Below are 14,149 nucleotides of genomic sequence, written 5' to 3'. Positions count from 1 at the left end.
GGGGTCTCTAGGTTGCTCCGGGCTTTGTGGATAAGGAAATTGATGGTGGTGCTGCTGGAGATAGAAGCTTGGTGCGGAAGTGATGGGGGAAGGGGATCGTGATTGGGAATAGTGGTGGTGATGGAGGGAAAAGCTTAGTGCAAAAGTGATGAGGAAGAGGGTGGTGATGGAGGACGGGTTTGGAGACGGGAGAGGGGTGGCTCGGGTGGGAAAAAGAAGAATTTGTGAATTTTTTTTATTTTTTAATCAATTATTTTAATATGTTAATATTCAAATTAAATTTTAATTTTTTTACTAATTGTTTGGTCACGTGCACTACTACAATATTAGCTTTAGGTGTCAGATGATGGTGGCGGTTTAATAAGCCATTATGTCGGATAAAAGATATCCGACACATCAATCAGTTAGTGTCGGATAACAATGAAATCTTGTCGGTTATATCTGACATAAATTCCTAGCGGATATTTAGTGTCGGATGCAATCGCCATAAAATATAACCGCTAGTAATTTTGAATTTTTTTTTTTAAATATTTTTAACATATTCTGGCGGTTTTTAAGTTAATGGTGGTGGTTATAACTGACACGGTTATAAACGATAGAAATTGACTATTTTATTATTTTAAAATGTTATATTGATTAAAAATAAATAAATAAATAAACACATAGTTTAAATTTTTTTTTTCACTCATGGCCTTGTCTGAAATAACCGACACGAACAAAGAAAAATTTTGGGCGACCGCCAAAATAATCTCTGAATGTTTTTTTTTTTCACTCATAGTCCCGTTACCTAATCTCTAAATATTTTTTTTTTTTTTTTTTTTTTTTTTGCGATTTTTTACACATGCTATCTTGGAGTATATACAAACATATTTGATGGTTGGATCGCTAAAACTAGTTTCGTAGAATGCATATCTTATCAAATTGATATATTTAACAAACACTTAAGAGTTAATGTTATACTTCAATTAAGTATAAGATAAGATTTATCCACTAGTGTAAATATTTTAAATTGAAGATAGAATTCATTCATTGCATTCTTATAGGGTCGAGGAGTGTAGCTGTAAAAAAAATCATCAAAACTGAAGCTAAAATAACCGTTAAATTGTGATTTTTTGTTTATAATCGTCGAAAACTTTTGTCCCGTTACTTAATATCTGAATGTTTTTTATTGTTTTTTTTCGTTTATGTATGCGATCTTGTAGTATCTACAAACAAATTTGATGGTTAGATCATTGAAACTAGTTTCGTAGAATGCATATTTCCGTTAAATTTGCCTAAATTTTGAAGTGGAAAAAGTAATTTGTGCTAAATTTTTATTTATGTTTTTCAAGTATTGATTAGACAATATTTAGTTTGTGTGATGACATTTTCATTGTACAATTATCTTTTTGTTTCTTTATTGCATATTTTACATGGGTTATTATCTATTAAACCAAACAATTATTTATTTAATTTTTAAAAACGTATTCTATTTAAATACATATTATTTATTTATTTATTAAACCAAACAATTATTATTTTATTTTTTTTAATTATAACAAAATTTGGGGTGGGGGGGGGGATTTAAAATTTTGGGGAGGGGAATTTAAAATTTTGGGAGGGAATTTTGGGGGATTTTTGCAGCCATCTTTTTTTTCTGTCAGTTATAACCAACAGTAATAAAAATTTTCTATCGGTTTATATTTTTAAAAATGTTTCTGTTGGTTTTAACCAATAGTAATGAAAATTTTCAAAAATAAAACCCCTCTATCTTTTCCTTGTGCCAGTGCCTTCTCCCTTCCCCTTTCCTTCCCCCTTTTCTCCTCTCCTCATTTCCTTCTCCTTCTCTTCTCTCTTCATTTACTTCCAGTTCTACACTTGCACTCTCCACCCCGCACTTTGCACTCTCCACCCTTCGTAGTTTCTGCGTCTCATTGCTCTGAAGTGCTCTCGACCTCGATTTGTCATCGCGCAAAAGACTTCGTGTAATTTGATCGCAGGAGAACTCTAGAACTCAAGTGGGCAGCTCAGCAATTACTACATGTATTTTTCTAGGGTTTTGGATTACTTTCAAATTTGGGATTTTTTGTGATTTATGTAGTTCAATTTTGTCGAATTAGTTGTTGTGCAAGATTTAGGGGTTTAATTCAAATTTGTCCAAATTTCACTTCTTGTGTAAAAATTGAACACTGGAACTTACCCAGGAAGTTGAACACTGAACAGCGATCATCTTCGATGCTCCAGAATCATCAACTACAACTTCCAAGGCATTCAACTCCTCAACAAAATATGTTATTGCATCCCCATAATACAACGCATATATGGCAGGAACCTGGAGAGCAGTGAACAAAGAACCCCATTAGGAACCAGGAAGAGCCGTTTCTAAAGGGCTTTTAAAACCCAAATTTGTGTTCATCCAAGGTTGACATTTAATCCTGTTAATTATTAAGCCAACTTGAAAGGGAAAGAAATGATTCAGAAAGTGGTTTATATTTTTTTATTATTAATATATTTTCTGTCGGTTTTATCCGACAATAATGCTTTTATTTATTCATTATTAATAAATTCTCTGTCAGTTATATCTGACATAAGTTCTGTCGGTTTTAGTATTTTCTGTCGGTTTTAGCAGACAGAGAATGCTCTTATTTATTCATTATTAATATATTCTCTGTCGGTTATATCTGACACAATTTCTGTCGGTTTTAAAGTATTTTATGTCAGAAAATTTATTTCTTAACGCTGGCAATTCTGTCACTTATTATATCCGACACTGCATTCATTTTCTGTCAGATTTTGCTTAAAATCCGATAGTAATATACGTTTCTTGTCGGTTATCATAGCGACACTATTAAATGGTTTCGTAGTGGTGGTGGCACACGTTTGGCAGCCACGTCAGCATAAATGATGACTTCATATTTGCCACGCTATCACTTAACGGTTAACTTAACAGATTTTCTAACGAATGTATGAAATTGAAATGAAATAATAATAAATGTATGAGATTGAAATGTTTTAAAGATGATGTATAAGGGTGCAATTGCACCAAAACATGAGGGGGTAAAATGTAATTTACCCATATTTTTACTAATAGTAAAACTCTGAATGTAGTATCAACGATTCAAACCGTTCATCTTCCTGCTTCTTCTAAAAGATCATGTTTTCAAAAAAGAAAATTTGAAAAAGAAAAAAGATAATGAGCATTTATAGATATATTTTTTTTCACACTTCTACATTAAATAATATTTATGTGATACTTGAAAAACGAATGTGTTTTTATGTTTTGAAGTAATATTTATGTGACAACGTGATATGTATATACTAACTTAGTATTATGTTTTTTATTTGATTATTTATTGGTTTAAAATGTATTGTCTTTAATGGGTAACGGGACAGGTATATTACCCGTTCATTTTAATAGGTGTTACATGACACGATTCGTCAAGATATCGAGTATGATATGAAAACGATATAGACACGAGAAAAGCAATATGAATGCTAGGTCTAGGCTTATATATGTGAGTCACAAGTGTGAAAACCTAGCCAATAAAGTGACAGTGTAGCTAAATGGGCCTTTTGGGTTTTCTCAATTAAATTGTACTACACAACTTAAGGTACAAGCGTAATAGGTCAAGGCCCATGAACCTAAGAACCCCAAACTCGCTTTTAAGGTCCAATATGACGTCTTACGTCCGTACGTATATTTCATTACGTAACTAAATGAATCTTAAACTACTCAATTAACTAACTAAATTGATCTCATCATCTTAATAAGTTTCTAAAAAATTAAGCTTATCAGTTTGTGATCCATTAGGTTTTAATTAGCGATGCAATGGACGGTTAAACTCTTACTATTCGATTTATAAATTAAAACTCTCTTTTAACTCTTCCTGTAATGAGGATTACTTATTGGTAATCCTAAGGGACCATGAGTGACACGTAATAGTATGTCATGGCTACCAAGCTAAGTAGAAAATGCGAGAACCTTTTTAGTTGAAATTACAATGCAATACATCCTAATCTAATTAAATCAATACTCTTAATCACATCAGTGGGGAATGGAGACAAGCCTCTAATGTAGATTCCTAAATTTTTGTGATCCATATGAATATAATTTAGGACTCTTATATTCAATACTCTGCACAGAGATTTGTGAATCATATATTAGGGTTAGGGATGACAACGGTTCGGTTTGGGAACGAAAATGGTATATTCATCCCCATAACCATGAAAATTAACCATATCCATAACCGCAAATTAACCATCGGGTATTATCCATAACCATACCCACCGGATAACGGATTCCCAATCGGTTAACGGGTATATTCATCTTCGTCAATACAAAAAATATATTCGTTCAGTTAAGACATTATAAGTTAATAGATATTAATTTCGTCATTAAACGTTTGATGTATAAAATGATCCAATGAATGGATCTTGTTGGGTATAAAAATTAAAACACTGATGATATTGGCTTGTCTTTGATATCTCACATAAGCACCATTGAGTTCACATTGATTTTGATTCAAAACTTTACTTTCCTACAAAATGCAACTTTTGTATTCTCAAGGTAATGGTTCGGTGAATAATGGATATACAAATACATATATACATATGTGTGTGTGTGTGTGTGTGTGTGTATTATACTATTATATTATATATAAATTATATTATTTACTAATCGGGTCGAATTCGGTTATGGATATGGTTTGAGGACCTCTATAACCATATTCAAAACCATAACCGAATAATACAAACAATTTTTCCCCATATCCAGAATATGCCCAAACTTCCATACCCAAATCCGTTTAATTCGGTCGGTTATCCACGATTATTGGGTTTAACGGTTAGAATTGTCATCCCTACTTAGGTCTAAGGACTAATTGCATTATTGCAACTTTAGAGTTTCTTACTTGACATGTCAGTAAGACTTCCATATGAGAACTCTCTTTTGATCGCATTTAGTGAACATGTTTTCTATTGAGTACCTACGTACTTGTGTTGGTGTCTTTCATGCTGATGACTAGAGACTAGTCATTCTTTCAAAAGATAAGGCATAGTATGTAGTATGTATTGATCTTATCATATTGTCAAATCTCCAATTGGTAATACTACGATAAGGAATATGTAGGATTAGTGTGCGAGAGAGATATGTCTCATGAATCCTACATCTTTAGATTACAGTCTCTCTATTATACATTATTTGGACTTTATTGTTACTAATGAGACAGTTGTAAACAATTTTTACATATAAAATGTCTCTAAAATATCATTTTATTGGCTTTCTGGGCCACTTCAAACGTGGCAAACACCACATATTATGTCGTGCTCAACAGCGGCACACAATGGATTTGAATCTACATATTGCCCATGTATAGGGGCACACCCCAATATTGAACCCCATGCGCACGATCCACTTCTAACACCATATTGTTCTGAAACATCCAAGGTTGCTCCACCTCCAAAAACCTCATCAGATCCCGCTTCTCCACAAAAATCAAGCAGGGGACTAACGATCCCCAATGCACGGACCGAATACTTCCCTGCCACGATGAAGTTAACTGATCAATAAAGGCATCGCAGTGAACATCCTTCGTTTGTAAACACGTACGTTATCACACTATAATGAAGCCTATTAACGCCTCCACCAACATTCATTTATTTAAGGAAAAATTAGGTTCCAATGATGACATTTTCTTGATTGAAACCTTATGTCTTTTAAACTTTTGATTGAAGTCCTCGAGTTATTTCCACATCGGCATTTTAGATTAATTTATTATAAATGAGAATTTATTGAGTGTTTAATTCCCCTATTTCATGCAACTAATTATCATCCTACATTAATTACCTTTTCAATACGATTTAATTCCTAAACGTTTTGTTTATTTTGTTTATTCTACCGAAAAAAATTAAAAAAAGTGGGAAAAAAATAATTTTGTATTCATATTGCAAATCCATGTTTATAATTTTTGGGTGCAAATTTATGTTTATATTATGTACCCTATATTCGTGTTCGTGTCGTTTTCGTGTCATACCCGATAGCTTAACGGGTCGTGTCGTGTAATACCCGTTAAAGTAAATGGGTAATATGATCCAACCTGAAATCAACCCGTTAATATTATCAGGTAATATAATCTGACTTGTTACCTATTAAGAAAAATATATTTTAAATCAATAAAATGAAAAACATAATTTGATCCAAAAAAATGTAAAACATAATACTAAATTAGTATATACATACTAAATTTCGGAGTTGACCCCTTCATGAAAGTTGTAAAGCTTTTCATTACGAGTGATTACATTTTTCACACTTCTACAATAATTATTATTAATTATTATTAATTTTGCACTCAAATAAAAAACATTGTTCATGAGATTTGGAGGGTTTTAAAAATCTAAACGACCATGTAACCATCGTCTAAGCGTTGAGGATGCAATTATGAACGTTTATTATGCTTTCACATCTTTTAGACTTATACATTAATGATTATGAATTTTGTTTATTTTGAACTCCCTTAAAATACTATTCATGAGAGTTTGTATGGTTTTAAAAATTCAAACGATCATATACCCATCCTTGAAGCGTAGAGGATGCGACTACGAGCGTTTGCATATTTTTTTTTTCATATTTTTCGCACATGTAAATTAATTATTATAATTTTTTTAATGTGTTTAATATTTTTAAATTACTTGATATTTTTATTTTTAATGTGTTTTAGGATTTTTAATCTCAATCTTTGCCTATAATATACTATAAAAATAAATAAATAAATAAATAAAACTTAAAATTTAAAATTTATATAGAATAATAATTAATAAACAATATATACATATTCATTATATCTATTGTATTTTATAGTAAGTTTTTTTTAGTAGTTTAAAAAATTAAAATCATCAAAATAACTTTTTTCTTATCGTGTCGAAACAGGTTATCCACGTGTCACTCTCGTGTAAACCTGTTAAGGACCCGTTATTAACGGGTTATTATCGTGTGACCCGATAATGACCCGATTAGTTATCGTGTTGACTCGAAACCCGTTATTTTCGTGTCGTTCACGTGTCGTGTTAACGGGTCGTGTAAGAAATTGCCAGGTCTACCCACTTATGAACAAGAATACATAACATGAGTCCATATGAGGTTTACCCATACGTTTTTTTTTCTTTATCTCAATCATAGAATAAACCTCGTATGCAATCATATGAGGTTTATTCGAAGAAGGTACCAAGGTTATATAATAAATTTTTTGTAAGATAATGTACCCCATGTTTTGTAGTACATTATTTTTTTGTTTTGTTTTATTTTTTTGTTTTTTTGTTTTTTTTTTTTTGAGAAATTGGGAATATCATTACTAGGGCCGAAGCAAAAAAAAAAAAAAAAATAGAAGGCCAAGAAAGACCAACAAGATCTACACAATGAGGAAAAGGTAGAAAACAAAGACTTGGAACAAGCCCTAAGTCACCTTAATTTCATCCTAACAGAAATCTAAAGATGAGGGCAAGGGAGGCCATCCTTATTTAGCACACGAACAAACGAAGATGGGGGTCTTACGACCCAGACCTTGTCGCTCATCTCTGCACCTTCATGCGACGCTACAAAGTCAACCGTTCCATTGCAGGTTCTCGGCACCTAAGCCGAACTACAAGATCTGAAAGCCCTACCTGCTCCACAAATTTCCAACAAAATCGGGAAAACCTCCCAATTGCTCTACTCAATGTTCCCATTTAACCAGGAAATGAAGTTCCGAGAATCCGATTCAACAACAACATCCTCACACCATATCTCAAACCAGTCATGCATCCCTCCAAAATCCCTAAAGCCTCCGCCATTAACACAGAAGCTGCACGAATCTACTTCCTACACACAGCCAAGCATCGGCACACTGAGTCCCTAATAACCAACCTAATATGCCCACCTCCAACAACACCATGTCAGCTAGCATTCATGTTAACTTTAAAAACACCTAAAGGAGGCAGCGACCACGTAGGGGTAATAGACATCTCAGCCGTCGAGATTCACATTGTACCCCGTCCAGATAGCCTCATTGAAAGAAGACAGGGCCATTGAAGCAGCAAGAATAGTCCTCATAGGGGAAAGAAGTTTAGAATTGAAAACCATATCACACTTTGCCTTCCAAACTGACCAACACACAAAAGCAATATGGGATAAAGCCTTCCGCTTATCTTCAATATGCCCCGAGAGATAGGACCACATTCCATCAAGCCACGTCGCAAAATAAGTTATTGCAGCCTTATCAATCCTCAAACCCAAAATACCTCCCAACTAAACTCTATCCACCCATGGGCATAGAAGTAAAACATGTTCAATAGACTCCTCCTGAGATTGACAAATGGGACATAAAAGATTAGGAGCGTACTTACGTTTAAATAGATTCAATTTTATAGCAATGGCCCCACTTACAGCTTTCCACATAAAGTGCTTGATTTTTTTTTTGGGGGGGGGGGGGAAGACAAAGACCATAACCTCTTCCAAACACCCGAGTTGACCACCACAGAAGAAGAGGGCTGCGAAACACAACTTCGACGATTCAAATCAAAGAGTCGATGATATCCCGATTTAACCGTGAATCTTCCCCTATGTTTATGTGGCCAGATCAAACGGTCATTTTGCTCGGGGTCTCCAATAGAAACATCAAATACTGCATCTCTACCCTACCTTCAACCTCATCCTCCAACCATGATTTAGTATGAGAGTTGATCAAAGATGTCACCAAAAAATTTGGGTCAGCCACCACTCCAGGGGCCGGAGTAGGACGTCTCCCCTCCAAATCCGGGACCCATCTGTCCACCCAAACACGAACCTGATTGCCACTCATGATTTGCCAATGTGAATTCAAAGCAATATCATCTTTGCCAGCCAAGAGACTAGACCATCCCTAAGAAGCCCTCCAACCTTTCTTGGCTTTGAGGAAAGAGCAATTAGGATAATACTTGCCTTTCAAAACTCGGGCCCATAAAGAATCAGGCTCCATTAATAAGCATCACTCTTGTTTTGCCAATAGAGAAAGATTAAATGCCTTGAGGTCACGAAAACCCATCCCCTTTCCTGCTTCAGCCTTCCTTAAACTTGCCTACTAACCCAATGAATTTTTCGCTCACCAGTTCTCTGTCCTCACCAAAAATTTGCAACCACAACATCAATTTCATTGCAAAAATTTGCAGGGAAACAAAAAATATACATTAGGTAAGCAGAGATAGCTTGGGTAATTGCCTTAATAAGCACTTCGCAACCTGCCTGAGAAAGAAAACTATGCTTCCACCCTTGAATTTTAGCCAGTACTTTATCCTTAACATAAGCCGAATCCCCTCAAGGAACCCATCCTCCACAGCCGCATGAATTAACTTTGACAACACATCCGTGACCAAAAGGAAAAGATAAAGGGACAAAAGATCCCCCTATCGAAGACCTCGATAAGGACAAAACCGTTTCCCGCTTGGCCATTGATGAGAACTGAGAAATTAACAGTGGACACACAACCCATAACCATATATATCCACCATCTATGGAACCGCATCTGAACCATGACAGCTTCCAGAAAATCCCATTCGATACGATCATATGCTTTGTTCATATCAATTTTCAAGGCAAGCTCAAACTGGGTTTTAACCTTCCTAAGCTTCAGAAAATGAAAAACCTCATGTGCTACCAGAATATTGTCCTGAGTAAGTCGACCTTCCACAAAGGAGTTCTGGTAAGGCGAGATGATTTTGGCAGCCACCCCTTCAACCGATTAGCCAACAGCATTCTTCACCTCTTCCAATGTCACCGGACCCGTGAGATGGGCATTCATTTCATTGCTAACAACCGGTTGAACACAATCGAGCACATTCCCCCAATCCCTTAGACCATCCATTTTAAACAACCTTGAAAAATGTTCATAAATCACTCGATTAATACTAGCACCATCATCATGCCACACACCATTGTCATCCAACAACTTTTCAATTTGGTTGAACCGCCTAAATTGATAGTCGTTTGATGGAAAAAATAGGAATTGGAATCTCCCTCAGTCAACCATTTTACACGGGATATCCTCATTCTTTTCAAGTTGGTCAATAGTAGCCGTGAGCAACCAGATTTCCTCCACATTATTTTCCCAGTCATTTTGGAGCTGTTCTAATTGAGACAAGTGAGCCGTAATAATCTCCCGCTCCTCTCCAAATTTATTTTTTCACCAATTCAATAGATTCCCCCTGCACGAGCTTAATCGACCAAGCCATCTATCCAAAGGAGTCCGCCCACCCCTAACCTTCCAGCTACGTTCAATCACCTCCCTACATCCCTCCTCCAACATCCAACACGCCTCAAATCAAAATAATTTCCTTCTCTTAACTTGAGATGGCTCCGTGTTGAATATGAGTGGGCAGTGGTCAGATCCCCGAACAATGCCATGAGTAACCGACGAACCTGGCCACTGGGTCTGCCAACTTCCATTAACCATACCGCGATCCAATCTTTCTTGAACTAACATGTTATTCCTGGTTCCCCTCCAAGTAAACATAGGCCCATTAAAAACTAAGTCAATGAGCTCCATTTTAGAAATAAATTCATGCAAAAAATGTGGACGATAGCGAATTTCCTCTCTTCCTTCACTCTTCTCATGGTCTTAAAGGTATTCATTCAGATCTCCACCACAAAACCAAGGCTCATCTGTGGGCTTTAAGACACCATTCATCCAATCCCAAAATTCGCGTTTTTCCGCCCTATATGGGTTTCCGTACACCCAAGATGCCTTCGACCATGCCATTTCCAGATTCTCTAATGGTCAAATGGATGATGTTCGTTGTTGCAAATTCCACTCTTACTTCCATTGTCTCATGCCACCACAAACTCAGCCTTCCCGCCACACCAATTGGCGGAACATTATATCCTTGACTATATCTCATTCTTCTCCTAACTCCATCAATTATGTGGCAATTCATCTTCGTCTCCGATAAAAAAACCACAGAGGGTCTATACTTCTTGGTTAGGCCACGAAAGGCCCGAACTACCGTGTCCGACCTAAGACCATGGTAGTTCCATAACAAATAGATCATGGTGACTTTGCGGCTGTGTTGGGCCAGCAGCCACTACCCCGAGGTTGTTTCCCCGCTATTCTCTCACTGAGAGCCTCCGGCACACCACTATCAACATCATGCATATAATTACCGTGCCATCAAATCGACTTCTTTTCTTCCCACACCTAGTATTGGAACCACTCCCAGTAATGCACTTCTTCCTTGGTCTTCCCCCCTCCCCCCGGCCTCTCCGGGCTCCCCCCACTTACTTCAATAACTTTTTTTAGGCCCAAGCCTTCAAAAAACTTACCAGACATGAGAGTCTCACTTATACTTGTAATAACATCCTTCCCCATATTAAAGCCCGTTGTGAGAGTATTGGGCTATTGTAATTCACCAGAAATAGGCTGACTGGGCTCACTATTTTCCCTACTTTCATGAATTTTCATGCCACCCCTCTGGCTTGGATGGCCCAAGCCCAAATGAAAGACTTGAACTCCCTCCTGCCTCTCCTGTTCTATCATAATTTGCGTGTCACTCCCTGCAGCTGGCCCACCAACCGTCACTTTGAGCATACCTGCCCTATCAAACCTTCTTGAGCTACCAACTGAGATCAGATTAGTGTCAGTATTAATGCCTTTGAGATCTTCCACTTTGTCCCTCCTTTGTGGGCCACAATCCTCCACTTTAGTTGCACTTTCAGCCCTTGCCGTCTCTCTACCATTATTGATGAATGTACCCATAAGGCTGGTATTGATTTACCCAATGCTTTGTAGTACATTATTCCTCAACGTACCCTTAAGGTTGGTATTGATGAATGATTGTGAAGATTATGATGATAAGGATATTTAAGAGTTTAATCTAATTTTTTTAATTTAAATCACAAATTATGAGTTTTTAATTCTATAAATATAGGTAACTGCAATTACAATTTTTTAAATTAAAAAAATAACATACATTAATACTAATTTGCTGAGGTGTACATAATTCAGGGACTTTAATCAAACATTGAAAACTAATAAAGTTTCAATTAAAGAATATTGAAGAGCAAGGACCGTATCCAAAATCTTCCTTTATTTAATCTTCACACCAATCTTCTCCCTATCAGTCAACCAAGTTTAAAGGCCAATCACCTATCCAAGGCCTCCAAGTTGATCTTCCCAGCATGCCCGCCCATCATGTAGGTCGCCGTTCTCACATCCTACTAGCACAAGTGGTCTTACTTCCATTGTTAACCTTCCTACGATGATCTTTGAAGACAATGTAGCATGTATCGAGCAGTTAAAGAAGGGATACATCAAGGGAGACAACACCAAGTGCATAGCGCCAAAGTTCTTTTATTCTCACCAGCAACAACAACATCAAAACATTTAAGTCAAGCAAATCCATTCCCAGGACAACCTGGCCGATCTCTTTACCAAGTCATTGCCCAAGTCTACTTTTCAAAAACTTGTCCAAGGAATCAGTATGCGTAAATTATCTAAGTTGAATTGCTTGTAGTTCTCTTATTTAGAAGTTATGTCTAACTCAGGGGGAGTATCATGAAGCATACTCACGTGGTCTTTTTCCTACGATTAAGAGCATTTTTCCTACTGGGTTTTTCCTACCTAATGAGATTTTGATGAGGCACCCATCTTGGGATGATCATACTCCGTTGAGTTCACTACTTTCATCATGTTTGACGTTTGTTTTAGACATTATGCATACTTCTCACTTTTCTCCTTAGTCTATGGGTTTTCACCATGCCTTGGGTTTTACTATAGTGAGGTTTTGTGAGTTTTACTACCCATGCATACTTACTTTCTTATATTTGAGACTCGCATTCATCTGTTGTACCGACAACTTCATCAACTATTCTACCTCATCTGCTGAAGATCTAATGCGACGTTTTGTTTGAGTATTTACACACTCAAGAGGGAGTGTTGCAGTCCTATTGGATTATGAATATGATTGTGTAAATCCTATTGTATCTAGAGTATCTTGTATATTCCCTTTAGTAGTTTAATTCCTATTAGAAATGTAATCCTATTAGGGTAAGGATTCTACCTATCCAACTACTATAAATAAAGGCATAAGGGGTGATACAACACACACCTCACAATTACATATCTCTCTTCTCTCTCTGTTGTCGTTGGCCCCTCTCCCTCTCTATCCTTTATACAGTTCAGTTAAATAGGCCTACAACACGTTATCAGCACGCTCTTACCAGAAGCTAATGAACTAAAAGATCATAAGATGAGGCTTTCTTCTACAAAATTCAAAGGCTTTCAATTGTTTTCTACCAATTAGGTTCTTCTAAAATAAATTAAGATATTTGAAAAAACCTTGAAGCATGAGCCCCATGATGCATGAACCTCCTATATTTATATTTTCCTTCTAATTATATATATTGTATATGTGTTCATATACTTTGTCAATATATATACTTGTTCATGCAATACGCAATTATGCTATGTGGAATTTGTGAGTCAAAGCATTGAAATTAATTTAGAACCTGAAGCCATGTTGGGCTTGTCACCTGAAGTCCCAGCCCACGCCAGCATGGCCTGTTGCCGTTGCTGGGCTTTTGCCTTGCCTCCACCCATATGCCGCAAGCTTTTGGCTTGCTGTGCTTGTCTCTACGGCCCGTTAAACCAAAACCCAGCTTTGGTTAGGATTCCCTCTCACCGCCTGCAAGCCAGCTTTAGGCTGGGCTTACCCCGTGCAATGGTCTCGGCCCATATCGCCAGCAGCCTTGCCGTTGGGCCTTCCATCTCTCGGCCCGTGGCCTGCAACCATGTCTTGGGCTACTTCTACAGCCACCCGAGCCCAACATGCCGCTTTAGGGCGTTGCTCTACCCATGACACCCAAGCCCACCGTACTTGGGCTATGGTTTTTTTTAATCCAATGCTAATTTTAGGTATTTTAAATAATTTTAACCTGAATGTTATAATTAGTTTTGCTTTTACGATCAACCCCGAATGGTCCCAATGTATTGAATTAAGACCAGCAATCCATTAATCTAACAATTAATCCAAAATTATTGGTCTGAAGCTCACTTTTAACAGTTCAATAAATTATTTCGTTTCTTTGAACCGTTGACTATTTTTCATAGTCCCGAATCACTCATACTTGGGTTCCTGAAGCAATCCACAAATTCACTACACTTTATTGTAT

This window comes from Malus sylvestris, chromosome 12 (assembly GCF_916048215.2).
Source record: "Malus sylvestris chromosome 12, drMalSylv7.2, whole genome shotgun sequence".
NCBI classification, from domain to species: domain Eukaryota; kingdom Viridiplantae; phylum Streptophyta; class Magnoliopsida; order Rosales; family Rosaceae; genus Malus; species Malus sylvestris.
Note: the sequence above shows the minus strand (reverse complement) of the source record.